This window comes from Panthera pardus, unplaced genomic scaffold, assembly GCF_024362965.1.
Source record: "Panthera pardus isolate Hobbes unplaced genomic scaffold, ASM2436296v1 HiC_scaffold_6, whole genome shotgun sequence".
In the NCBI taxonomy this organism is placed as follows: domain Eukaryota; kingdom Metazoa; phylum Chordata; class Mammalia; order Carnivora; family Felidae; genus Panthera; species Panthera pardus.
The window spans coordinates 2,982,593-3,009,836 of NW_026526991.1; the positions used below are offsets into that span (position 1 = coordinate 2,982,593).

The 27,244-nt window shown below is 42.9% G+C and overlaps 1 long non-coding RNA gene across 2 annotated transcripts in view; it reads right to left on the minus strand.

Annotated features, from left to right (window-relative positions):
- LOC128775059 (uncharacterized) overlaps nt 1-27,244 on the minus strand; it is a 75,989-nt gene that overhangs the window by 21,172 nt on the left and 27,573 nt on the right. For both annotated transcript variants that reach the window (XR_008419665.1, XR_008419664.1), the window contains one exon: nt 724-810. This is a non-coding gene — a long non-coding RNA (uncharacterized LOC128775059). The remainder of the gene's footprint in view (nt 1-723; nt 811-27,244) is intronic.

Sequence of the window (27,244 nt, forward strand, 5' to 3'; positions counted from 1 at the left end):
GATCTGATTCGATGTCTGGTACGTGGGGTTCAGAGGAAAAAACAAAAGCACTAGTTTGCAGCCTTCCTACACTATTACATAAAGTGAATTCACAAATAGATTTTGGTAAATTTATCCAAAGTTCAGGGGAAAAACCAAATACCAGCTAAATGTCAATTTCACCAATTTTAATTGATATTCATTAGCTTTTCACAGCTTGACATAGGACCTTACAGGGATAAGAGTGAGCACCTCAGCTGGATCATACCTAAGTCAGAAGTAGCTCCTTGAGAAAACAGCACTTGATGCCTTGGGCGACATAAGTGCTTATCCTCTGTTACACTTTGGTTTTGCTACCTGCTAACCAGTAAGTCAATGAGAGGGGACGCGGGGTGAGGATGTAAGAGAGGAAAATGGGTGGAAATAAAATCTGGAAACCTAAGAGATTACAACCATGAGTCCAGTATTGCGCTAGGTGTTTACAGAATGAAGAGGTCTCCAACTAAATCATGAGAAATTTAAAAAGCAGAATACTGTTAGCTGCTTTGGCGTCATCGGGCAGTCCTTGTTTTTGTCGTAGAGCTTTACCACAGTCCACTAAGGACTAAAGAAAGATCTTCGAGTAGCTTAATTCAAACACCTATTTTATATTGTCTCAACAAAAACAACCAGTATCTTGATGTGAGATGAACTCGCACGCTGAGCATTAACCAGAGACCACTCCAGAAAATGTCACGCACCTACCTGCCTCGGCTCGCTGGTCCAGCAGATAGACCTGGAGCACCTCCGTTCTGTGCCAGGCAGGATGGCACACAAGGACAGGACGCAGCCCTGCAAGAAAAAAAGATGCTTAAGGGGGACAAAAGTAGAAAGCGTTGATGGTACAAGCAGGGAACAGGTGCGAGTCGGCAAAACCTGCTGATGGCAAAGTCTGGAAAGGATAGTACTGAAAATGGATCTTGGAAGGGCGCCTGCCTGGCTGGTTCAGTCGGTAGAGCATGCGACTTAATCACACGGTCCCAAGGCCGAGCCCATGTGGCGGTGTACAGTTTACAATACATACGATACTAAAAGAAAATTTAAAAGCCAATCTTGGAGGGAAGATGGAAAAGGTGGAGGAGGAGTAAGGAGAGAGAAGAACCCGACCCTGTTGGAAAAACAGCTTCAAGGTCCACTTGACACCAGATTACAGGAGAGGGTGGACACCTGCTACAGAAAGACCCCCGCCCACCCGTTTTCTCCCTAGTTCTAGGGGCCCAGGGTTAATCGGAGCCCCCAACAGGGAAAGAACTCAGAATTCTAAGCTATTGCCAAGCAGTAAATACTAGCCTCTAGCTAAGGACAGCTGGGTTGAAGTGTTCAATCATTTTCACTACAATGTTGTAAAGAGGGAGTAGGGGCCGAAATAAGCGGGAAGGGGGGAAAGCTGTCCTTCCCCAGGCCAGGGTCAGTGTTAGGGGGGTAGATAAGGATGAATCCAGAATCAGGAATACAAGAAGCTGATTTCAATGTTTCTGTGTTTGAATATTCTCACCATGAAAAGTTGGGAAGAGCTGAAAGACCCAAGTCTCTGGGCTGTTAATAACACATCAGTCTAGGAAGTGGACCCGTTGGGGGCGAGTAGTGTTCCAGCTGCTTCCATTTACCTTGCTTACACACAGCCCCAACCGACAAAGGAAAAGTGACAAGTCGCTCAAGGTCACACAGCCAGTAAATGGCTTCCCAGAGTCAAAGGTCTGTGGAGCTCCAAAGCCTCTCTCCTCCGAATCATTCATCCCCCTTAATAGGGAGAAGCCCTAATGATGGCATCAAATTAACTACGTACGACACAGGGGCCCCGTTCCAAGCAAATGCAACATACAGACTAAAACCTGAGATGGGGGAGGGCAGCAGAGGGGGTGCAGGGAACAAGGAATCATAAAGATAAGTTCCCCAGACTTCTTGTACAACCAGATGGATGGTGTCCTGGAATGCTACGTTCGTGATGAGGTCACCCTGGTTAAAGAGCATAGACCAGTATCAAAAGTAATAAAATGTTTAAGAATAAAGTTAACAAAAGAGGTGTAAGACTTGTACACTGAAAACTGAAAAAAACAGAAAAACAAAAAAACATTGTTCATGGATCAGAAGACTGGGAAGACCTCACTAATGCTGGGCAAAGGTTACGCTCCAAACCCATCTAGAGATTCAATGCAACCCGTACCAAATTATCTGCTGGCTTTTTTCTTTTTCCTTGGAAGACACTGAGATGCCGATCCTAAATTGTATATGGAAATGCAAAGGAGCCAAATAGCCAAAACAATCTTGAAAAAGAAGTATAAATTTGCAGGACTCATACTTCCAAATTTCAAATTTAAACTACAAATCTACACTTCACGAAGATGGCGCTAAAGGCAAAGAAGGAAGCCCCTGCCCCTCCCAAAGCTGAACTGAAAGAATGCCAAGAAAGTGGTGCTGAGAGGCGTCCACAGTCACCAAAAAAAAAAAAAGAAGAAGAAGAAGATCCGGGGCTCCTGTCTGGCTCAATCGGAAGAGCACGCAACTCCTGATCTTGGGGTTATAAGTTCAAGCCCCACATTGGGGGTAGAGATCATTAAAAAAAAAATACACTTTAAAACAAAAAAAGAAGAACCGCACGTCACCCACATTCCTATGGCCCAAGACACTGCGTCTCCTAGGGCAGCCCAAATATCCTTGAAAGAGGCCCCCTAGGAGAAACCAGCTTGAGCACTATGCCATCATCAAGATCCCCCTGACTACCGAGTCAGATATGAAGAAAATAGAAGACAACAATACACTTGTGTTCATTGTGGATGTTTAGGCCAACAAGCACCAGATCAAATAGGCTGTGAAGAAGCTCTATGACACTGATGTGGCCAAGGCCAACACCCTGATCAGGCCCCACAGAGAGAAGACGGCATATGTTCGAATGGCTCCTGACTAGGAGGATGCTTTGGATATTGCCAACAAAATTGGGATCATCTAAACTGAGTCCAACTGGCCAAATTTAAATTTTTTCACTGTAAAAAATTGTAATACAAAATAAACTACAAATCCAAAGTTGTTAAGATAACAGTAGTAGCATAAGGACAGACATTTAGATCAATGGAACAGAGTCCAGAAATAAACCCAAATATTTCAGTTGAGTTTTGGCAAGAGTGCCAGGAGAACTCAACGCAGAAGGAATAGTCTTTTCAACAAATGGTGCTGGGACAATGGGATATCCACAATGTAAAAGAAAGAAGTTGGACCTCTACCTCATGCCAAATACAAAAATTAACTCAAAATACATCATAGACCTAAATGTAACAGCCAAACCTACAAAACTCATAGAAGAAAACAGGTGTAAGTCTTCATAACCTTGGATTAGTCAATAATTACCTAAATTAAAGCACAAGCAACCAGGAAAAAAAACTGGACTTGAACATAATTTGAAACTCTTGTACATCAAAGGATAGTATCAGGAAAGTGAAAAGACACCCCCATGGAATGGGATAATGCATTTGCAAATTCTATCTGATAAGGGTCTGTGTATCTGGACTATATAAAAACTCTGATACCAAGGGGCACCTGAGTGGCTCAGCTGGTTAAGCGTCCAACTCTCTTGGTTTCAGCTCAGGTCATGATCTCACAATTGATTAGTTCAAGCCCCACTTTGGGCTCTGCACTGACAGCGTGGAACCTACTTGGGATTCTCCCTCCCCCTCTCTCTCTCTCTGCCCCTCCCCTGCTCTCTCTCACTCTCTCTCTCTCTCTCTCTCTTTCAAAATAAATAAACTTTAAAAAATGGAATCATCATGGGGCGCCTGGGTGGCTCGGTCGCTTGGGCGTCCGACTTCGGCTCAGGTCATGATCTCACGGTCCGTGAGTCCAAGCCCCGCGTCGGGCTCTGTGCTGACAGCTCAGAGCCCGGAGCCTGTTTCAGATTCTGTGTCTCCCTCTCTCTCTGCTCCTCCCCAGTTCGTGCTCTGTCTCTGTCTCAAAAATAAATAAAAGTTAAAAAAAATAAAATAAAATAAAAAAATAAAAAATGGAATCATCATGATGTATCATCTTAAAAAAAAAAAAAAAAACAACCTCTCACACTCCACAATAAAAAAAAAAGATACATAACCCAATGAAAAAATGGGCACCAGATTTGAATAGATGTTTCCCCAAAGATGAGATACAAATGGGTAATAAGCACATGAAAATGAAACGGCTATAAAAGTACAAGTGTTGGGGCGCCTGGCTGGCTCAGTCAGTAGAGCATGCAACTCTTGATCTCAGGGTTGTGAGTTCAAGCCCCATGTTGGGTGTAGAGAGTACTTAAAAATAAACTTTTTAAAAAGTACAGATGCACAGACGTAAAGATGGACACACTAATGCTTCAGCAAAAGGCTGAGTTGAAACTCAGGAATTGTTCTCCTCTTCATTTCTGAAGCCTCCTCCTCCACCTTCGCTTGTTGTTCTGTAGAATCCTTTGTTCCAGGAGCCCCTTATCAATATAGACATCTCGGTGACCTCAGTGTATACTTAGTAACAAGATTCAGACAGCTGTTGCCAGGGCTGGTCATGAGACCACCTTGAAGACATGACGAAGGATCGTGGCCGGTAGCACATACCAGATTCTTATCAAAACAGCCTAGATCCTGTGTTTTCCTATAAAACCCTTCAGCCTTTCACCCCAGGCGGCTCTACAGTTTTTCTTTTTTCTTCTTTTTTTTAAAGCCGTTTCCATACCCATTGTGGGCCTTGCACTCACAACCCCAAGATCAAGAGTCGCCCGTTCCACCACTGACTGAGCCAGCCGGGTGCCCCTGGTCTACAGTTTTGAAGACATCAGCCTGTGGCAATGTCTCCTGCCTGGCAAAGTAATACAATTATCGTCGCTCTTTATCACCAAACTGTCTTCGTGTTCTATTTCGGCTCCGGAGCAGGAGCACAGAGGTCAGTTCTCGACAACAAAAAGATACTCAACGTCATTAGTAATTAGGGAAACACAAATAAATCGAAACTACAATGAGATGCCGCTTCACACCCACTAGAATGGCCATAATCGAAAATAGACAATAACCAGTGCTGGCGAGGATGTGGAGAAAGTGGAATCTCAGCCACCGCTGGTGGGGTGGACAATGGTGCAGCCACTTTGGAAAACTGTAGCCGTTCCTCTAAAAAGTTAAATATCTGTATGCGTAGGAATGATTTACACACTGCAGAAAATTTATCTCAGTAAATGTCTGTCCATAACCTAAGAAGCAGTTACATACAGAGTTACGATATGACCTAGCAATTCCTCTCCTTGTTATGTACCCAAGAAAACTGAAAACATACGTTCACACAAAAATCTGTGCCCAAACGTCCACGGCAGCATTATTCATAAAGGCTGAAAAAATAAGCAATTCAAATGTCCATCCAACGGAATAGGATCCAGCCACTGGAAGCAAGGAAGGAGGGATTTACACAACAACCTGGCTGAATGTTGAACACATCGTGCTCAGTGAAAGGAGCCAGACACAAAAGACGACATACTATATGGTTCTATTTATAGGAGATGTTTCAAACGGGCAAATCCACGCAGAAAGAGAGTAGAGCAGTGCTTGCCAGGGGCTCAGGAAAGGGGAGAATGAGGGGAGACTCTTGAGGGGTACAGGGCTTCTTTTTGGGGTGATGAAAATGTTCTGGAATTAGACTGTGATGATGGCTGCACAGCCCTGAAAGTACTACAAACCACCGAATTGTAAGCTTTCAAAGGGTGAATTTTACGATATGTGAATTAGATCTCAATTAAAAAGGAGGCCACAGACCAGCCGGAGGGACAGTGCTCTTTCGAGCCGCCTCCCAAGAGCCCCACCTGAAGTTCCAGGGGTGTTCAGTGGGCAGGCGGGAGGCCTGGAAAGTCAGAAAGAGTGGGTCTGTGGGATCATTCAGAGGAAGACCTGTTGTCAGGTGCAGATTTGGGCAGTCTGTCCCAGGAGAAGCGGGGCTGCCTTGGGGTGCACGTGAGTTTCTACTCAGTGGAAGAAACAGGCCTCTAAGATCGCCTGAGTCTTTTATTAAAAATACAGATAGAAGGGCTCCTGGCTGGCTCAGTCGGTGGAGTGTAAGACTCCTGATCTCAGTGTTGTGAGTTCGAGCCCCACGCTGGGTGCAGAGATAACTTAATAATACAATCCTTAAAAATAGAGAGAGAGGGGTAGAAAAAAGTGAATAATGTACTTCATAAATGCTCGATAGTGATACAATGATTTTACCTAAGCCTGACATTTTTGAGAGGGAAATTTGTCATCCTTCTTCCTGGCTATGCAGAAATTAACCCAAAAGGGAGAAAAAGCAGCAGATAACATCTCCCAGCTAAAACCCTAAACCTCAGCTCAGTCATTGCCCATTTATGAAGCACTGAAGGCCTACTGTGTGTGACAACCCCTGGAGACAGAAGAAGGAAGAACCAAAACAAAAAACCCAAATGAAGTGATAGCCAAAGTAAACCATAAAATCAAAAGGTTTGGGAAACAAGTGCCAACAGATGAACGCGTCGAGGAGGCCTGGGATAGGTACCAACGGGGTGCTATCCCGCCTTGAGAAAGAAGGAAGTCCTGCCATTTGTCACAACGTCGGTGGCCCTGAAGGGCGTTATGCTGAGTGAGGTAAGTCACACAGAGGGAGACAAATAGTGCAGGCTCTCAGTTATATGGGGAATCTAAAAAAAGTCAAATGTGTAAAAACAGAGTCAAATAAATGATGGTTAACCAGAAGCCCAGGGGTGGACAGACTTGGGGCATCTGCCGTTTAAGGCTATAAGCTTGGAACCAGCAGACGCACGCGTCCTGGAGACCTGATGCACAGCACGGTGATTATAGTCAACAATTCTGTATTATCAACTTCAAAGGTACCGATAGGCTGGCTCTGAATTGCTCCCACCACAAAGAAACAAATAATTATGTGACATAAGAGGTGTGAGCTAAAATGGTGGTAATCATATCACAATAAATAAGTGTAGCAAGTCAACGCATGCCCACCTCAAACTGACACAGTGCTACATGCCAGTTATATTTCAATAAAGAAATAGCAAAAGGTTTGGGGGCAACTGGCTGGCTCAGTTGGTTAAGCGTCTGACTTCGGCTCAGATCACGATCTCACGGTTCATGAGTTCGAGACTCGCACTGGGCTCTGCTCTGACAGCACAGAGCCCACTTCAGATCCTCTGTCCCCCTCTCACTGCCCCTCCCCCACTCAAGGTCTCCCTCTCTCTCTCTCTCTCTCTCTCTGTCTCTCTCAAAAATAAACATTTAAAAAAATCAAAAGGTTTGGACTAATGACTATGGAGACAACTCACCAGTCTGTAACCGTAGGCAAGTAACTCGACCTCAATGGTCTCAGCTGTGAAATGGAGAGAAAGTTGTCCACACTCCTCACCAAGCAGCTGTAAAGATAAATGAGTACCGGTGAGGAGGTGCAGAGACCAGAACTCTTGCGTGTTGGTGGTGGGGACGTAAAATGGTACGGCAACTGTGGAGACGGGATAGCAGTTCCTCAAAAATTAGACATAACATTATCCTATTAGCCAAGAATTCCAATTCGGAGTAGATACACTAAAGAATTAAAGGCAGGGACTTGAACAAATATTTGGACACCCGTGTCCATGGCAGCATTATGCATTATTCACAATAGCCAAGAGGTGGAAACAGCCCATGCGTCCATCAATGGATGTAATGGATAAAGAAAACGGGGTATATCCATACAGTGGAATATTATTCCTTAAAAAGAAAGGAAAATCGACAAATGCTACGCCATAGACGAACCATGAAGACATGATGCCAAGTGAAATAAACTAGACACAAAAGGGCCAATATTCTATGCTTCCACTGTGTGAGGTACCCAACTAGTCAAATTCATAGAGATGGCAAATAGGACGGTGATGGCCAGGCGTTGGGGACACGGGACTGGGAGATTATTGTTTAATGGGTACAGGGTTCAGTTTGGGTTGTGCGACAACGTGAATGTGCCTGATGCCACTGAATTGTACACTTAAAAATGGCTAAAATGGTAAATTTTGTGTTCTGTATAGTTCATCACAATAAAAAGATTACATAAAATCATGTTATTGAAACTATGCTGCAAACTGTAAAGCCCTGACTCATATACTATTTTTCTCTTTCCCTCATGGATGCTGTCAATCAATTAGCCAAAAAGGAGCCAACTATATATTATTACCTGTGATGGCGAGATTTCTGGCCGTGAATGCTAGTCCCTCCTCCTAGTTCACACAAGCAACACAGGCCGACAGAACAGCACCGCCAAAAGGAAGGGGAAAGACGGCTGCGTCCTTGGGGCAAAAACAACAGGGTAGGCACGATTTTCCATATATGGCCTGGTGATGAGAACCACAGGAAATGAAGCAGTAGGTGGTGACATCCTGGAATACGAGGCACAGAACAGTACCCTCGATCCTCAGGACTACCAGGTGGTCGAGGAAAAGAAGAAAAAAGACACACCACAGAAGGAGTGTACAATCGGATCGGACACACACACACACAGAACAAGTACTTGGGTGCTGTCCTGAGCGGGGAGCCGGCGGGGGGCGGGGGGGGGGGGCACTCATGCCAACAGATGGCCCTTCCAGAGATGAAAAACACCGTGTCTGGAGGGGAAAGTTAATGAATGGGTTTAACAAAAGATTTAAGATCACAGAAAATTATGATTGGTGAATTAGAAGGTACAACGATACAAACCGTCTAAAATGTAAAGGAGAGAAAAAAGACCGAAAATACTGAACAGTATTTCAGTATTTCTAGCCTCTGTAGAACACTATCAAGCATATGTGTAATTAAAGTTCCAGAAAAGGGGGTAGGGAAAAATTTTTTTTTTTTTTTTTTTTTTTTGAGAGAGAGGGAGAGAGAGAAAGAAACACAGAGTGTGAGCAGGGGAGGGACAGATAGAGGGATACGCCGAACCCGAAGCAGGCTTCAGGCTCTGAGCTGTCAGCACAGAGCCCGACACAGGGCTCAAAACCAGGAACCGCGAGATCATGACCTGAGCCAAAGTCAGATGCTTAACCAACTGAGTCACCCAGGCTCCCCAGGAAAAATAGTTTTTGAAAAAAATGACAGAAAAATTTGCAAATTTGATGAAAAGCATAAGTTCACAGATCCAAGAAGCTCAATGAACCCTAAACAGGATAAACACATAGAAAATAAATCCAAGGCACATAATAGCAAAACTGCTAAAAAGCCATGAGTAATAAAGAAAAAAAAATGCTAGAAACAGTCAGAAGAGGGTGCCTGGGTGGTTCAGTCAGTTAAGCATTAAGCGTCTGACTCTCGATTTCTGCTCAGATCATGATCTCATGGTTTCGTGACTTTGAGCCCTGGTCAGGCTCTGTGCAGACAGCCCGGAGCCTGCTTGGGATTCTCTCTCTTGCTCTCTGTCTCTCTCAAAGATAAATAAATAGGGGCTCTTGGGTGGCTCAGTCAGTTAAGTGTCCAACTTCAGCTCAGGTCATGATCTCGCGGTTTGTGGGTTTGAGCCCCGCGTCGGGCTCTGTGCTGACAGCTCAGAACCTAGAGCCTGCTTCGGATTCTCTGTTTCCTCTCTCTCTGCGTCTCCCCTGCTTGCTCACTCTCTCTCTCTCTCTCTCTCTCTCTCTCTCTCAAAAATCAACATTTAAAAAAATAATGTACAGGTTTAAGCCTAGATTTCTAAAACTAATGAAAATAACCTTTAAATATAAAGATAAATAGACTTTTTCAAATGGACTTTTTTTCATGTATTTTTTTAAAGTTATTATTATTTGTTTTGAGAGAAACAGGGACAGCACGAGCAGGGGAGGGGTGGAAAGAGAGGGAAAGAGAGAGAATCCCAAGTGGGCTCTGCGCTCAGACAAAACCAAGAGATCATGACCTGAGCCGAAACCAAGAGTTGGACACTTAACTGACTGAGCCACCTTGGTGCCCCTTTCTCATGTTTTTTAAAGTAAAGTCTACAACCAACATTGGGCTCAAATTCATGACTCCGAGAACAAGAGTTCCATGCTCTACGGATTGATCCAGCCAGGTGCCCCTCAAATAGACTTTTAAAAGTTACTAAATTTGGGGCGCCTGGGTGGCTCAGTTGGTTAAGTGTCCAACTTGATTTCGGCTCTCTTGGTTCGTGGGACTGAGCCCCACGTCAAGCTCTGTGCTGGTAGTGCAGAGTCAGCTTGGGATTCTCTCTCTCCCTCTCTCTCTTCCCCTTCCTTGTTTTCTCTCTCTCTCAAAATAAATAAACTTAAAAAAAACTTTTTTAAGTTACTAAATTAATGCAAAAGATTACAAAGAGCAGATAGAAAAATAGCAAGGTGTGAGATTTAAACTCAACCATAGTATTTATAGTAAATGTAAATGTTCCAAACACTCCAATTAAAACGTACACATTATTAGATCATATTTTAAGAAAACCAAAACACAGCTATATACGCCCCATAAGAAACCCATTTTAAATGTAAAGACACAGATAGTTTAAAAGTGAAAGGATGTAGAAAGATAGACATACAGATGTTAAAAGAAAACTGAAATGGCAATATTAATATCAGGAAAAGCAAACTTCAGAACAAGGAACATCAACAGGGATGAAGAGGGCGATTTCCTGACGGTAAAGGTGTCAGTTCATCAAAAAGATGTAGCAATCCTAATGTGTATGCCGATATATCTGACCATTTATATAAAATGGAAACATTCCTTGAAACATAAAAATTACCAAAACTGGGGTGCTTGAGTGGCTCAGTCAGTTAAGCGACTCACTTCAGCTCAGGTCATGATCTCGCGGTTTGTGAGTCGAGCCCCGCATCGCGCTCTGTGCTGACAGCCTGGAGCCTGGAGCTGCTTCGGATTCTGTGTCTCCCTCTCTCTCTGCCCCTCCCCTGCTCACGTTCTGTCTCTCTCTGTCTCTCAACAACAAATAAACGTTTAAAAAAATTTTTTTAATTACCAAAACTAGCAAGAAAAATAAAAAGTCTAAATAGCTCTACATCTATTTAAGAAATTCAACTGATAATTCAGGGGTGCCCGGGTGGCTCAGTCGGTTGAGCATCTGACTTCGGCTCAGGTCATGATCTCACAGCTCGTGAGTTCAAGCCCTGCATCAGGCTCTGTGCTAACAGCTTGGAGCCTGGAGCTGCTTCGGATTCTGTGCCTCCCTCTCTCTCTGCCCCAACCCACTCGCATTCTGTTGCTGTCTCTCTCAAAAATAAATATACATGAAAAAAAAATTTTTTTTAATTCAATTCATAATTCAAACCTTCCCACAAACAAACTTCCAGGCCAAGATTATTTCACTGATGAATTCTATCAAACATATAAGGAATAAATAACAGAAGTCATATATGATTCTTTTAGAAAATAGCAGGAACACTTCTCAACCCATTTTTATGAAATCAATGTTACCCTGGTACCAAAAATTTTTTCAGTTATAAGAAAACAAAAGACCAGTAGCCCTCATGAACATAGATGTAAAAATCCTAAGCATCTACCCAAAAGAATAGCTATTACATTATAAGTGTAATATAATGAGAGCAAAGGATTTCTCCCTAAGCTCAGGAATGAGGCAGTAATCTCCATTCTCAAGAATTCTTTTCAACACTATACTGGATGTTTTTAGCAGCAATATAAAACAAAAATAAATAAATAAAAGACAAAATTGTTAGCAAGAAAGAAGTGAACTGTTTTTATTCTCAGTGTCATGATTGTGTAAATAAAAAAACCCATTAGGAATCTACAAAATAGCTATTCAAACTAGTAAATTAATTAATCAAGGAAAGAAGACACAAGAAAAGTAAACAAAGATCATTAGCATTTCTATGTATCAGCAATTAACACTTAGAAAATGAAATCTATAGGGGCATCTAGGTGGTCAATCGAGTAAGCTTCAGACTCTTGATCTCGGCACAGGCCATGATCCCACAGTTCGTGGGATCAAACCCCGCATTGGGCTCTGTGCTCACAGTGCTGAGCTTCCTTGGGATTCTCTCTCTCCCTCTCCCCCATGTTCTCTCTCTCTCTTAAAAATAAATAAACTTAAAAAAAAGAAACATATATTCTATGGGAGCCTAAGTGGGGTGGCTCACTCAGTTAAGCATCTGACTATTGATTTCAGCTCAGGTCATGATCCCAGGGTCCAGGGATCAAGCCCTGCATCAGGCTCCTCGCTGAGCATGGAGCCTGCTTAAGATTCGTTCTCTCTCTCCTTCTGCCCCTCTCCCATTCATGCAAATACATAAATAAATAAAATATATATTCTAAATATGAGTCTTTTGTCAGATACGTGGTTTGTAAATGTTTTTACCAGCTTATAGCTTATTTCCCCATTCTCTTAACAGGGTTTTTATGAAGTCCAGTAATACAATTTTTTCTTTTATGGATCATGCTTTTGGCATCATGTCTAAGAACTCTTCAACCAGACCCTAGGTCTTAGAGATTGTCCCTTATGTTATCATCTCAAATTTTACAGTTTTATGTTTCACAGTAAATCTAAGAGCCATTTTGAGTTTATTTTTGTACAGAGAGGTTTGGCTTGAGGCTTGCTTTGTTGTTTTTTGTTGTTTGTTTGTTTTTTTTGCCTACAGATATCCATCCAGTTACTCCAGCACCCTCGGTTCCAAAAACTATCCTTTCTCCCCCAAATGACTAGTATCCCTTTGTCAAAAATAAAACAAACAAATGAACAAAAATTGGTCATACTTGTGTGGGGCTATTTCTGGACCCGTGGAACCGTATGTGCGTTCCTCTGCCAATACCACCATAGTGCTGATCAACGCAGCCCAGTCTAAAAATCAAGCGGAGCGATTCTTCCATTTTTCTTCTTCAGAAATGTTTAGCTATTTTGGTTCCTTTGTCTCCCCCATAGAAAGTGTGGAATAATCTTGTCAAAATATACAAAATAATCTTGCTGGAGTTTTGATAGGACTTGTGCTAAATCTATATATCAACTGGGGGATAACTGACATCTTTACTATATTGTATCTTCTTGTCCAGGAACACAGAATGTTTCTTTATATCTCTTTGATTAATTTCATCAATGTTTTTTAGTTTTCAGCATGCAAGTCCTGTACATGTTTTGTGACATTTACACCTAAGTATTTTTTTTCTTTTTTCTTTTTTCTTTTGTGTGTGTGTGTGTGTGTGTGTGTGTGTGTGATGACTTTGTTTATCTCATTTTTTAAGAATTTTTTTTAATGTTTAATTATTTTTCAGAGAGAGAGAGACAGAGTGCAAGCAGGAGAGGGAGACACAGAATCCAAAGCAGGCTCCAGGCTCCGAGCTGTCAGCACAGAGCCCAATGCAGGGCTCAAACTCACGAACCGAGAGATCATAACCTGAGCTGAAGTCAGCCACTCAGCTGATTGAGCTACCCAGGTGCCTCTTCATTTTTATTTTTAGAGAGAGAAAAATATTGAGAGTGCATGAGCAGAGGAGAGGAGCAGAGGGAGAAAGAGAATCCCAAGGAGGCGCCACACCGTGGAGCCTGACACGGGTCTCGATCCTACGACCCTGGGATCATGACCTGAGCCGAAACCAAGAGTTGGACACTCAACTGACTGAGCCACCCAGGCACCCCTGTAATTATACATGCTATTTTTACTTTTAATTTTGATTTTCATTTTTTAAGTGTTTCTTTTTTAATTTACATCCAAATTAGTTGGCATATAGGTGTTTTTTTTTTATTTCAGTCTCATTGATAGTTATACAGAAATACAGTTGACTTCTATATGTTCATCTTGTATCCTATAACCTTACTGAACTCATTTATTAGTTCCACTGAGTTTTATTGCTGTTGATGCCACGGGATTTTCTACATAGACCATCATGTCATCTGCAAAAAGAAATGTTTTATTCCTTCCTTTCTGATCCATATCCCTTTTATTTCCTTCTCTTGCCTCATTGCACTGGCATGAACTGCCAGTACATGTTGACTAGCAGTGGTGAGAGGGGACATTTTTGCCTTGTTTCTGATCTTAGAGGAAAAGTATTCAATATTTCCATTAAGTATGATGTCAGTTGTAGGTTTTCTGTAGATGTTTTTTAGCAAGTTGAAGAAGTCCCCTCCATTTCTAGTCTCTTGAGTTTTTATCATGAATGTATTGAATTTTGTCAAGTATTCTTTCTATCAATTCATACGATCATACAATATTTCTTGGTAAATTACACGGATTTATTTTCAAATACTGAACTAGCCTTGGATCTCTGGAATTAACTTCACTTGGGTGTGATGTACAATTCTTCTTATACATTTCTGAAATCTATTTGCTATTATTTTGTTAAGTATTTTTGAATCTATATTCATGAGAGATATTGTTCTGTAATTTTCTTTTTTTCTTTTATTTATTTTTTATTTATTTTTTTACTGTCTTTGGTTTTAATATCAGGGCAATACTGGTTTCATAGAATGAATTGAGAAATGACTGAAATGGCTCTCATCTTCTATTTTCTGAAAGAGATTGTATAGAATTGGTGTTAATTCTTTAAACATTTTTTTAGAACTTTCCAATGAAACCATCTGGACCTGGAGACTTCTTTTTCAGGAAATTTTATGAATTCAATTTCATTAATAGTTATAGGGCTATTAGGGCTATTCAGATTATCACTTTAATATTTGATGAAGTGAGGTAGTTTATACTTTTTAAAGAATTGATACATTTCACCTAAATTATCAAATCTGTGTGCATAGAGTATTTTGTGGCATTCTATTATCCTTTTAATGTCTGCAGATTCTGTAGTGATATTCCCTATTTCATTACTGATCTTAGTAATGTGGTTTGTCAATTTTGTTGATCTTTTCAAAGAACCAGGTTTGGTTTCATTGATTTTTTTCTATTTTTCTGTTTTCAATCTCAATTTTTTAGCTTCATTATTTCCTTCATTCTATTGGCTTTAGAATTTTTTTAAAAATTTTCTATGTTTGTTTTTGAGAGACAGAGAGAGAGAGCACAAGTGGGATGGGGGGCAGAGAGAGAGAGAGAGGCACAGAAAATGAAAAAGGTTCCAGGCTCTGAGCTGTTTGTGGCTCAGGCTCACAAACTACAAGATCATCACCTAAGTCGAAGTCAGATGTTTAACCAACTAATCCACCCAGGCTCCCCTGCTTTAGGGCTTTTTAAATCTCTTTCTGATTTCCTGAAGTGGGGGTAAAGATCATTGATTGATTTGAGACATTTCCTCTTTCCCAATATAAACAGTAAGTGCTATAAATTTCCCTCTCCATTCTGCTTTAGCTGCATCCTACAAATTTTGATATGTTGTATTTCACCTAAATTCGGTTCATTTTTTTTTTTTTTTAATTTCCCTTGAGAATTCATCTTGGAGCCATGAAATATTTAGAAGTGTCTTGTTTAATTTCCAGGTGTTGGGAGATTTTCTTATCACCCTTCTGTTACTGATTTCTAGTTTGGTTCCATTTATTCCAGTGGGCAGAGATTTTACTTTATATGATTTCAATCCTTTCAAACTTGTTGAGATTTGCTTTATGGCCCCAAATATTATCTATCTTAGTTCCATGGGCACTTGAAAACAGAATGTGTATTCCGCTGTTGTTGGGTAGATTGTTCTAGAACATCTGTAATGTCCGTCAGATCTTGTTGGTTGATGGTGTTATTGAATTGTATATCCCTGCTGATTTTATGTCTAATTGTTTATAGTTGTTGAGAAAAGGGTGTTGTCTACAGCCATACCACCCTGAACGCGCCCGATCTCGTCTGATCTCGGAAGCTAAGCAGGGTCGGGCCTGGTTAGTACTTGGATGGGAGAAAAGGATGTTGAAGTCTCCCAACTGTAACTGTGGAGATGTCTATCAGTTTACGCTTCACCTATTTTGCATCTTGTTATTTGGTGCACAAACATTTAGGATTCTGTCTTCCTGGTATATTGATTCTTTCACCATTATATAATACCCCTCTCTGTCCCTAGTAATTTCCTTTGTTATAAAGTCAACTTTGTCTAATATTAACATAGCCACTCCTGCTTTCTTTTTATTAATGTTCGCATATATTTTTTTCTATCATTTTACTTTTAATCTATAATTATTATGTTTAACATTATGTGATATTTAAAATGTATTTCTTATAAACAGCATATAATTAGGTCATGTTTTGGGGTGCCTGGGTGACTCAGTCAGTTGGGCATCTGACTTCAGCTCAGGTCATGATCTCACAGCTTGTGAGTTCAAGCCCCGCCTCGGGCTCTGTGCTGACAGCTCAGAGCCTGGAGCCTGCTTCGGATTCTGTGCCTCCCTCTCTTTCTGCCCCTCCCCTGCTTGTGCTCTGTCTCTCAAAAATAAATAAACATTTTTTAAAAATTAAAAAAAAAGAATACTCTGTGCTACCCCAGTAGTGCCTAGATGTAGACACACATAAATAAGACATATTTTTAAAAATTATGCCATGTTTTTATGTTATTTTTTTAAATGTTTACTTATTTTTGAGAGAAAGAGAGTGAGCAAGCACACAAGGGGAGGTGGGGCATAGAGAGAGAGGGAGACACAGAATCTGAAGCAGGCTCCAAGCTGTCAGCACACAGCCTGATGCAGGGCTCAAACCCATGAACCATGGGATCATGACCTGAGCTGAGGTTGGATGCTTAACCAACTGAGCCACCCTGGTGCCCCTATTTTAAAAAATTTTTTTTAAAATATTTCTCAGTAATCTCTACAACCAATGTTGGGCTCAAACTCACATCCACAAGATCAAGAGTCACACACTCTATGGACCGAGCCAGCTAGGCACCCCTAATTGGGCCATGCTTTTAAATCCATTCTGCCAGTCTCTTCTAACTGGTGTGTTTAGAAGATTTCCACTAATGTAATTATTAGTATATTAAGGCCTCAGTTTGCCATTTTTTTTTGTTTGTTCTCTCAGCTTTTCACTTCTGTTTTCTTTTTCCTGTCTTACTGTGCATTACCTGAATATTTGTAGAGTTCCATTTGAATTTATGTGTAGTGTTGTTTAGTGCATTTCTTTGTAAAGTTTTTTAGTGTTTACTCTAGCTATTTCATCATTTACACATAACCTATAAAGTCTCTTGGTGTAAACATTCTACCAGTTTGAGTTAAGTACTAAAATCTTCACACCCCTTTATCCTGCCTCATTCTAGTATCTTCTACAAACGCTGAGGACCACATTAGGTAATACTAAAGGTTTTGCTTCAACTGTCAAATACAATTTAGAAAACTCAGAAAGAGAAGTCTATGTATTTACCCATATTTTTGCTCTTACAGTGTTCTTTTTTCCTTTCTGATGTTGTAAAATTCAATTTCTTTTATTTCCTTTCTGTTTAGACAACTTGTTTTAGTCATTCTTTTAGGTTAGGGCTGCTGGAGACAAACTCTCTTAGTCTTCATCTGAGAATGCCTGGATTTCCTCTTCATTCCTGTCTTGCTAGGCTTCCCATTTCCTGGGCCTTTGACTTGAGGATTTGTTTCTGTCTGTGTCTGTTGATGGTTCCAGGTTCCAGGCTTCTCCAGATCCAGTCTGGGAAGCGTCAGGCAAAAGGAAATTCAGGAACTCACCGCCATGTCATTCTTTGTGTCCAAACATCCCTATCTGGTCCACCTTCTCTCCACCTTTCAGAATTTTCTTGTTTGTTCAGTGTATAGTCTCCGTATATAGAATGCCCAGGGCTTTCTAAGCTGTACTTAGCAGGGAAAATAAGGAAAACTAGGTCTACTCCATCTTCCTGGAAACAGACACCCAGGAAACTATTTTTTTTAATACTCATATTTATAATGGCATTAAAATATGAAGTACTTCAGAATAAATCTAACAAAACATGTAAAATGGCTGTACAATGAAAAATACTAAGCACTAGTAAAAGAAATTTTAAAAGCCTAAGTAAATGGAGTGACATACCATGCTCCATATTATCCAATATATCCATCCGATATTATTAAGATGATACTTTCCCCCACGTGAATTATAGATTTAGTGCAATCACAGTAAAAATCCCAGGGTTGTTTTTTAATTGATAGGCTGATTATAAAATGTATATGGAGATGCAAAGGATACGATAGCCAATTTTGAAATTTTAATAGCAAACAATCTTGAGAAGGAAAGACTAAGTTCAAGGACTTCTACCTGATAAAGACATACCGTAAGTTACAATAATCAAAAGAGTAAGACATTATCATAAGCATGAACAGGCAGATCAACGGAACAGAATACAGTCCAAAAAGAGAACCACACATTCATGGACAACTCATGTGCAACAAAGGCGTCAAGGTAATTCAACAGTGACAGAATAATCTTTAGAATAAGTGGAACAACAGACAGAGATCAACAAAACAACAAAAACCCCTTTGATCTATACACCAAACTACAAAATATTAACTCAGACTTTATTTATTTTGAGAGAGAGAGAGAGAGAAAGAGAGAGGGACAGACAATGAGCAGGAGGAGGGGCAGACAGAGGGGGAGAGAGAATCCCAAGCAGGCTCTGCACGGTCTTCCTCTGCTCCTCCCACTCTTGCATGCGCATGCACACGTGCTCTCTTTCAAAATAAATGAACTTAAAAAGAAAGAAAGAAAAGTGCTTACCAGCATTCATCTTCAGGGGAATGCAAATTAAAATGACAATGAGATATACGCCCACTAAAAGGGCTCCAATTAAAAAGAAGGTCAATACCAAATGCAAGCGCAACTAAATTTCTGTTTGGCATGTAAAACACCAAACTTTGGAAAATAGTATGATGGTTTTTTATAAAGTAGATGATACCCTTACCATGAAACCCAGAAATTCTACTCAGAGGTACTTACCCCACACGTCTGTCCATTGTGTATGCCTGTTCACTGCAGCTTTGTTTCCAACAGCCCTAAAGTGGAAACAACCTAAATGTCCATCACCAGGCAAAAAGATATCCATACCCTGGAATACTACTCAGCAATGAAAAGAAATAACCTAATACGTGCAAAAAAAAAAACCATGGATGAATCTCAAAAACTTTATGCTGGGTGGAAAAAGCCAGATATAAAAGTATATACTATATGACTCCATGTGTGTGGAATTCTAGAAAAGGCAAAGCTAATCTATCAGTAGCAAAAACCAAAATGGTGGTTGCCTAGGGCCAGGATACTGGGGGGAGAGTGGGAATGACTGCCAAGGTGAGAAGTGAGAACTCTTCTTTGTGGTGGTTGGTGGCTACATGTCAAACTGTACCCTCAAAATGGATGCATTTTAGGGGGACCTGGCTGGCTCAGTTGGTAGAGTGTGTGACTCTTGATCTCAGGGTCACGAGTTCAAGCTCCATGTTGCATGTGGAGCCTACTTAAAAAAAAAAAAATGGATGCACTTAATAATATATATGTCCTATCGAAATAAAGTTGATTTAAAAGACATTTAACTTTTTTCCTAATTTCTTCACATCTTTCTGCAAGATGTGATGCTCTTCCCACTCCTTGCTTCTAAAACACCGTCTTTGACTTCCTGAATATCATCTGTCTTGATTTTCTTCCTCCTTCTCCAACCACACACCTTAAACCTTTCCCAAACAGGTTTCACAATTTTGGCCAATTTCTCGAGTATTGTTTTTTCTCAGATTTCTGCTGCTCTCTCTACACACTTTCCTGGCTGACCTCCCCTACTCCCAAAGTTTTACATTAATTGATAACCTCTATTTGGGGCCCAGATCTGCCCCCTAAGCCGCTGGCCCACATTTTCCCCAAAGGCAAGGGAAACAGTTCCACCTTGAATATACTAGACACCTCCAACTTCACATGCCCTATACTGGGCTCATCACCAAACACTTCGGTGTCTCTTTAATGACCACTGAACCCCAGCTCAAGTAAGAAACTATGGAGTCTTCCTGGTTCCTCCATCCTATTCATTTTCCATCCAGTGCAAGTCTTGGCTACTCTATCCTCTAAGTTATTCAAGAACTTGTTTCCTTTTGGCCACCCCCACTGGCATATGTCAGGCCCTCAGAGACTCTTTCCTAATCTATCACAGTAGCTTCCAAACTGGTCTCCCAATGTCTGGCTTTTCTCCCTAAATGCATCCCCCTAACCACAGCCAGATTACCTGTGTCATCCTCTTGACTAAAGACTTTCTAGAACATAAATTATCCATAGGTCTGGTTCCAAATTCCAAATTCGTATGACACTCACAATCCAGTCTCGCTCCCTTCTCCGATGTCGCCACCTTCCAACACCATGTTGTGACAACTCCGACATGCAGGGTGTCACATTATTTCTCATCAAAACGTGCTCTGGACGTGTCCTCTCTTCCCTGGGCTCATGATGTTTCCTCTGGAATTCCCACTCATCCTGCAGGACCCAGCTCCATATTCCTGCTCCATGAATATTCTCTGGCTCTCCCTCCATGTCCCTAAAGAACCCCATTTCTGCCTAGACTCCAGCATATGAGCACATATGACACTGTATCATAACTTTCTCCATTTGAGTGTGTCTCCCACCAGACTGACCTCCGAGATACTGTCATTCATCTTTGTCTCCGGGCCTAGGGCACACAGCACAGTGCTCAGCACAGAGCAGCGGCTCAATAAATGTTGGACCGATTGATGGATGGATGGATGGATGGACGGACGACTAAATGAATAAAAAAGGAAGCTCTTTGGCCCAATGGTTTCTACTTTGTCATATGATGCATCCATATGCACACGTTCACATCCATCTTCGATTCATTCCTTCTAAATATTCCTGTGATTTTCTTTTCCTTCCTGTTATATTTTATGAAAAACGGAAAATTCTCGTACAAGCCATCACGAAGTGTTGGCCTGGTCAAGCAGTTGTCATGGAAACAGGAGACTTACTGCACAAGCAGTTCTAGAGACCCCTGATGCTCTTTAGATCATCGCTGTTTCTTCCTCCTCCCCCCAGCTGGCAGGAGTGCAGAGAACATCAATGAGGGCAGCCCGCAGTGGGGGGGGAGGGGGGGGAGGGGGGGAGTTCAGAACTTTGAACCCTAATTTTTCCTTGCAACTGATGAGTTCTAGGAAAAAATCCTGAAGTCATAAGGAGCAACAAAGGAAGAGGAGGCGGTGCAAAGACAAGTCTGGATTGTTTCCTTCTCAAGGGAGTGAAGCAAGGCCCAGCTCAAGGTTCAGTGTCCCCATGGAGCCTACCCCTACCCCAACCCTCAGCACACATTCTTAGCCCTTCTTGGCTCTCTTCAAGATTCAGTGAGCCTAGAAGGAATTTTTCAGCTCACATAGGCCCCTCCAGTCTGCTAAGAGTTTATCATGAGTTGACTCATAGACATGTCCCATCTTATCTCATCTAGACAAACCTCCTGGCCAGGGGCCACACCTTCTCTAGCCTCCCCCCTGCCCCAGCACCAGGCCACCAATCCCAACAACCACTTGAACTTGGCACCATGCACTATGCTTTATATTCATCGTGTCACTGAACTCTCCAGAGAGGACACGTGTGATGGTGGAAATGTTCTAGCTCTTCATTGTCCAGTACAGAGCCACCAGCCACAGGTGGCTACTGAGCAGTTGAAAGGTGGCTGATGCAACTAGGGAACTGATTTTTTATTTAATTGTAATTAATTTAAACTTAGATAGTCATACGTGGCTAGTGGCTGCTGTGTCACACAGCACAGCCCTAACTGCCCCTGAAGTGGGGATGATAATCCTCATTGAACCAGTGAATAAACCGGGGTTCTTGTGAGGTCTTTGTATCGGTACGCAAGGGAAATATTAGGGTTCTCCCAACCACTCAGGGGAGACAATGGAAACGTGAAATGGAAGGTCCCCTAATGGATGAGCTCAACACTTCAAGGTCACCACAAGAAAAAAAGCAGGTCCCAAGTCTACACTGACGTCCATGACTGATGTTAACACACCAGAAGAAGGGCCAGACAACAATGGCAATAAGGAAAAAGGATGGTCAGACACACGCACCCTGCTCCATCACCAAAGGGCAGTCACCTCATATACACATCCCAGCCCTGGCAAAGGGTCAGCCCAGACATGCCCACAAGTCTTCAGGCTCACAGAGCTCAAGGACACGCATTGCTAACCAATTCCCCCTGCACAAATCCCACATCCCCCAGCAACGGCCTAATGATAATCAGGTGTCCCACTTGGCCCATCTCCCAGAAGAGCGTGCTTGATCAGCTCCCAATTTCTCCCCAGTTTCTCCATGTAAGTCTACAACCTAGTGCTTGTTCTGGCGGCCTCTGCACCCTTGCTGGTCACGTGGGGGGGGGGGGGGGGGGAGGGGGCTCTGAGGACAGGAGGTGCGCTCCCAGAGCTGAGCTGGGTTTCTGAGCCTGCAGGAGATCCCGGCCGACAACTACAGCTGGCTGGCTAGCGAGATGCCCATTTGTCTAGGACCAGCTGATCTTTCCCAGGGAACTCCCCAGCTTTTCCGCCAGTCTCGTTTCCAGTTAACCGTACATGGCACTTAGCACAGAGCCAGGGTGCGCAGGAAGCACCCAGTGCTGGTTTGAGGCCCTCCTCTCCCAGAAAGCTGCCCTGAGCACGGGCCCACACAGACTCCTTTCCTTTCAACTCACAGAGACCCTTACTCTCACAGCACACTTGAGCTCTGGTCACACACTGTTCCCCCTACACACGCTGCCACATTCCTGGTCACCCTGCGCCAGGCTGGCCTGTCTTCCGGGCTCACCATGCTAACCCACGCCAAGGCGTGTACAAACTGGCCCTGCCTCGCCCAGGACCGTCTCGTGACAAGCTCCGCCTGGTCATCAGCTCTCAGCTAAAGTCTCACCTGCCCAGCGAGGCTCTCTGACTCAGGCTGCAGAAGGCACACTCTTGCCCCCCAGCACATTGCCCCGTGTTCAAGCTCCCCAGAACCCTGTCACTGAAATGTTTCCTGTTTATTGTTTGTTTCAATCCTGTTGACTGGATTAAGTCCCGGTTCTACTTACTACCCACTGGGCTCTGTGATTTTCGCCAATGATAAAGATTATAGCTCAAAGTTCCTGAGAAGTTGTGACCTGCCAGGCACTGCTAACCTCCATTAATACTCCCAAAACCATGGGACGCCTGGGTGGCTCAGTCAGTTAAGCACCCAACTCTTGGTTTCAGCTCAGGTCATGATCTCGCGGTTCGTGGGTTCGAGCCCCACGTAGGGCTCTGTGCTGATGGTGCGGAGCCTGCTTGGGATTCTCTCCTCTTCTCCCCCACTCTCTCTCTACCCCTCCGCCCCTCCCCTGCTCACTCCCATGCTCTCTCTCTCAAAATAAAGAAACTTAAATTTTTTTTAAAAAATACTCCCCAAACCCTAGTGACATAAGTGCTACTGTGACTCCAGCTTGACACGTGAGAAAAGTGAGACTCCGGAAGATTGAAGAACGTGCCCAAAGCCATGCAGAGAATCAGTGATAGAATGACACAAATTCCTCTGTACCACAGTGCCCTCACCCAGAACGGGAAGCTCGCCTCTCAGACGAATAACAGTAGAGAAGACAGTATCTCATAAAATTCCCATTCGCTTCTCCTTTCCTGCTAGGTACAGGATGTCAGGGCTGTCTGGAAGCCAGGGAGCTGGTGGCGGGCCTGCCGGTATGTCCACCTGTACACAGGGAGGGCCCCAGCTGGCGGAGGCATCACTCTGCTGGCAACGGGGATTGTGCACACGCGAGGACCACATAAAGCACATGCTTAGGGACGACGGAGGCACACGGCCCTCTCGGGTTTAGAGCAGATGGGATTTTAATCTGTGCCTCTGTAGGCAAAGTTATTACATGAACAAGGAGGTACAGTAATGCTCCCCTGGGGAGAAAATCAGTTCGGGAATGTGAACTCAACTCCTCCTGCTGAGTGCTGGGATAGTAAGCTGGCCTGGAATAGAAGACCATGGGGGAGAAACAGAGCTCAGGAAGCAGGAGGAAGCCCACAGATCAGTCGGACTTGCTGCGGGCGGCGTCCGTCGGGGAAGAACGGGAACGTAGCTAGCCGCACACATCCGACCGCTGTGGCCCGCTCACTGCAGGACGAGGTCACGGAAGAAATCGTGTATCTGCGTCTCCACTGCTACGGTATTACTGCTTAAGCGTCTGTTGAGTCCCAGGAAAGAGGTTTTCGGGGGATGATAAGAAAATGGTAGAAGGGATGGGGAAGGCAACCAAGCTCTGGGGATGCCCTGCTGGGAGGAGGGAGCCACAGAAGGAGCCCCAGAGTCTGGGAATGGCTCCCTTCCAGCCACGGGGTGACTCCTGAGCCCCGACACACTCACTGGTGAGACCCCCAGATGCCCAGGGGGAGGCTGGAAGGCCAAACAGAGGTTTTAGCAGCCACCCCCTGCAGGGGAACACCAGTTTGGAATGGGAGCCCTGCCAGCTCAGTAAACACCTTGGCTTTCTACTGACACCCCAAAAGAGCTGCACTGGAGGGGTAAAAACATCTCAAGGACTAAGGGATTGATCCTGCCGTTAAAGGTAAAACTATGATAGGCTGCCCCAGTCAACCCTAAAAACAAGCCACAAGATCAAAGTGGCCCGCCAGGAATTCAACCACCCATCCGGAGTCACTATGACCTGTCATCCGTAATGACCAGTAGATAATTAAATACATAAATAAATGTAATTAAATGTAAATGTAAATGTAAAATTAAATAAATGTAATTAAATAATTAAAGAGACATACAAAAAATCGGAAAATGTGATCCACTCCGCAAAGGACTGCCAGGCAACAGAAACAGGCACACAGACCCATACTGGAACTGGCAATCAAACTATTTCCTTATTAAAGTATAATTAATAGGGGCGCCTGGGTGGCTCAGTCGGTTGAGCGCCGACTTCGGCTCAGGTCACGATCTCGCGGTCCGTGAGTTCGAGCCCCGCATCGGGCCCCTGTGCTGACAGCTCAGAGCCCGGAGCCTGTTTCAGATTCTGTCTCCCTCTCTCTGACCCTCCCCCATTCATGCTCCGTCTCTCTCTGTCTCAAAAATAAATAAACGTTAAAAAAATAATAAAAAATAAAAAATAAAGTATAATTAATATACATCGTTACATTAGTTCAAGTGGCAGTCAATCTTACAGCTACAATATCTTTTCTAGTACCATTTATAATATCTCCAAAAGAAAGAGGAGGAGGAGGGGGAGGAGGAGAAAGATCTAGATAGAAATCTAATAAACTGTGTGCAGGATCTCTGCGCCACCAGTACAAAACATCAGTGAGAGAAATCAAAGAAAACCTAAACAAATGGAGAGAGATGTCATGCTTACGGATTGGAAGACGCAGCGCAGTAATGGTGTCAATTCACTCCAAACTGATCTGTGGATTGAACACATTCCCAATGATTATTCCAGCACTGCTTTCCGTAGATACAGACAAGCTGATTCTAAAGTATATGTGGAAAGTAAACATTAAAAAAAGAAAAAGAAAAAAAAAAAGCAGCGTGGGTGGCTCAGTCGGTTGAGCATCCGACTTCAGCTAAGGTCATGATCTTGCGGTCTGTGAGTTCGAGCCCCACGTCAGGCTCTGTGCTGACAGCTCAGAGCCTGGAGCCTGCTTTGGATTCTGTGTCTCCCTCCCTCTATCTCTGCCCCTCCCCTGCGCACACTCTGCCTCTCTCTCAAAAAATAAACATTAAAAAATTTTTTTAAAGATTTAAATTATATGTGGAACTAGAGGAGCCAACAATTTTGAAAGAGAAAAACAAAATGTCAGAACTAATGCCACCTGATGTTAAGACTTACTATAAAGCTTCAGTAATCAAGACGGCATGCTTCTGGAGAAAGAACAGACACACAGATCAAAGGAACAGAATAGAGAGTCCAGAAATAGATCCACACAAATATGGTCAATTGATTTTTCACAAAGGGTAACTCAGAGGACAAAGTATACTTTTTTTTCCACAAGTTGTACTGAAATATCTGGATACCCACATGCAAACAACCTCAACCTACACCTCACATCAACCACAAGAATTAACTCAAAGTGGATCATAGACGTAAATGCAAAAAATAAAACTATAGGGCACCTGGGTGGTTCAGTCAGTTAAGTGTCCAATTTCAGCTCAGGTCATGATCTCACAGCTCGTGCGTTCGAGCTGCTCATCGGGCTCGCTGCTGACAGCTCAGAGCCTGGAGGCTGCTTCAGATTCTGTATCTCCCTCTCTCTCTGCCCCTCCCTTGCTCATGCTCTGTCTCTCAAAAAATGAATAAACGTTTTAAAAAATTAAGAAATAAGGGCGCCTGGGTGGCTCAGTCGGTTAAGTGGCCGGCTTCGGCTCAGGTCATGATCTCACGGTCCGTGAGTTCCAGCCCCGCGTCGGGCTCTGTGCTGACAGCTCAGAGCCTGGAGCCTGTTTCGGATTCTGTGTCTCCCTCTCTCTCTGACCCTCCCCAGTTGATGCTCTGTCTCTCTCTGTCTCAAAAATAAATAAAGGTTAAAAAAAAAAATTTTTTTTAATTAAGAAATAAATAAAACTAAACATAGGACAGAAACAAAACTAAACATGGGTCAGTCAAAGAACTCTTACATAGGACTCTATAAACAATGATAAAGTGGACTTAATCAAGATTTCACTTTGCAAAAAGAATAAAAAGACAAACCACAGACTGGGAGAAAATATCTGGAAATGACATTTATAACAAAAACTGGTATCCGAGAAATTAAAGGCAACAAGAACAAAAGTAAACTTGGAGCACCTGGGTGGCTCAGTCAGTTAAGCGTCCGACTTTGGTTCAGGTCATGATCTTGCAGTTCATGGGTTCAAGCCCCACACTGGGCTCTGTGCTGTCAGTGCAAAGCCTACTTTGGATCCTCTGTCTCCCTCTGTCTCTGCTCCTCCCCTGCTCACTCGCATGCTCTCAAAAATAAATAAATATTTTTTAAAAAGTAAATAAATGTACTACATCCAAGTGAAAAGTTTCTGCACGGCAAAGGAAATCATCAACAAAATGAAAAAGCAACTTATGGGGCAACTGGCTGGCCTACTTGGTAGAACATGTGAGGCTGGATCTTGGAGTCATAAGTTTGGGCCCCACATTGGGCATAGGATTTACTTTCAAAAAGCAGGGGCCCCTGGGTAGCTTAGTTAAGTGGCTGACTCTTGACTTTGGCTCAGGTCATGATCTTGTGGTTCATGAGATCAAGCCCCGCATCGGGCTCCACACTAAGTGTGGAGCCGACTTGGGCTTCTCTCTCTCCCTCTCTCTCTCTGCCCCTCCCTGGCTCTCTCTGGAAATAAATAAATAGGTATTTAAAAAAAAAATTTTAATGTTTTAATGTTTATTTTTGAGAAAGAGAGAGACAGAGTGAGTGGGGGAAGGGCAGAGAGAGAGGGAGACAGAATCCAAAGAAGGCTCCAGGCTCTGAACTGTCAGCACAG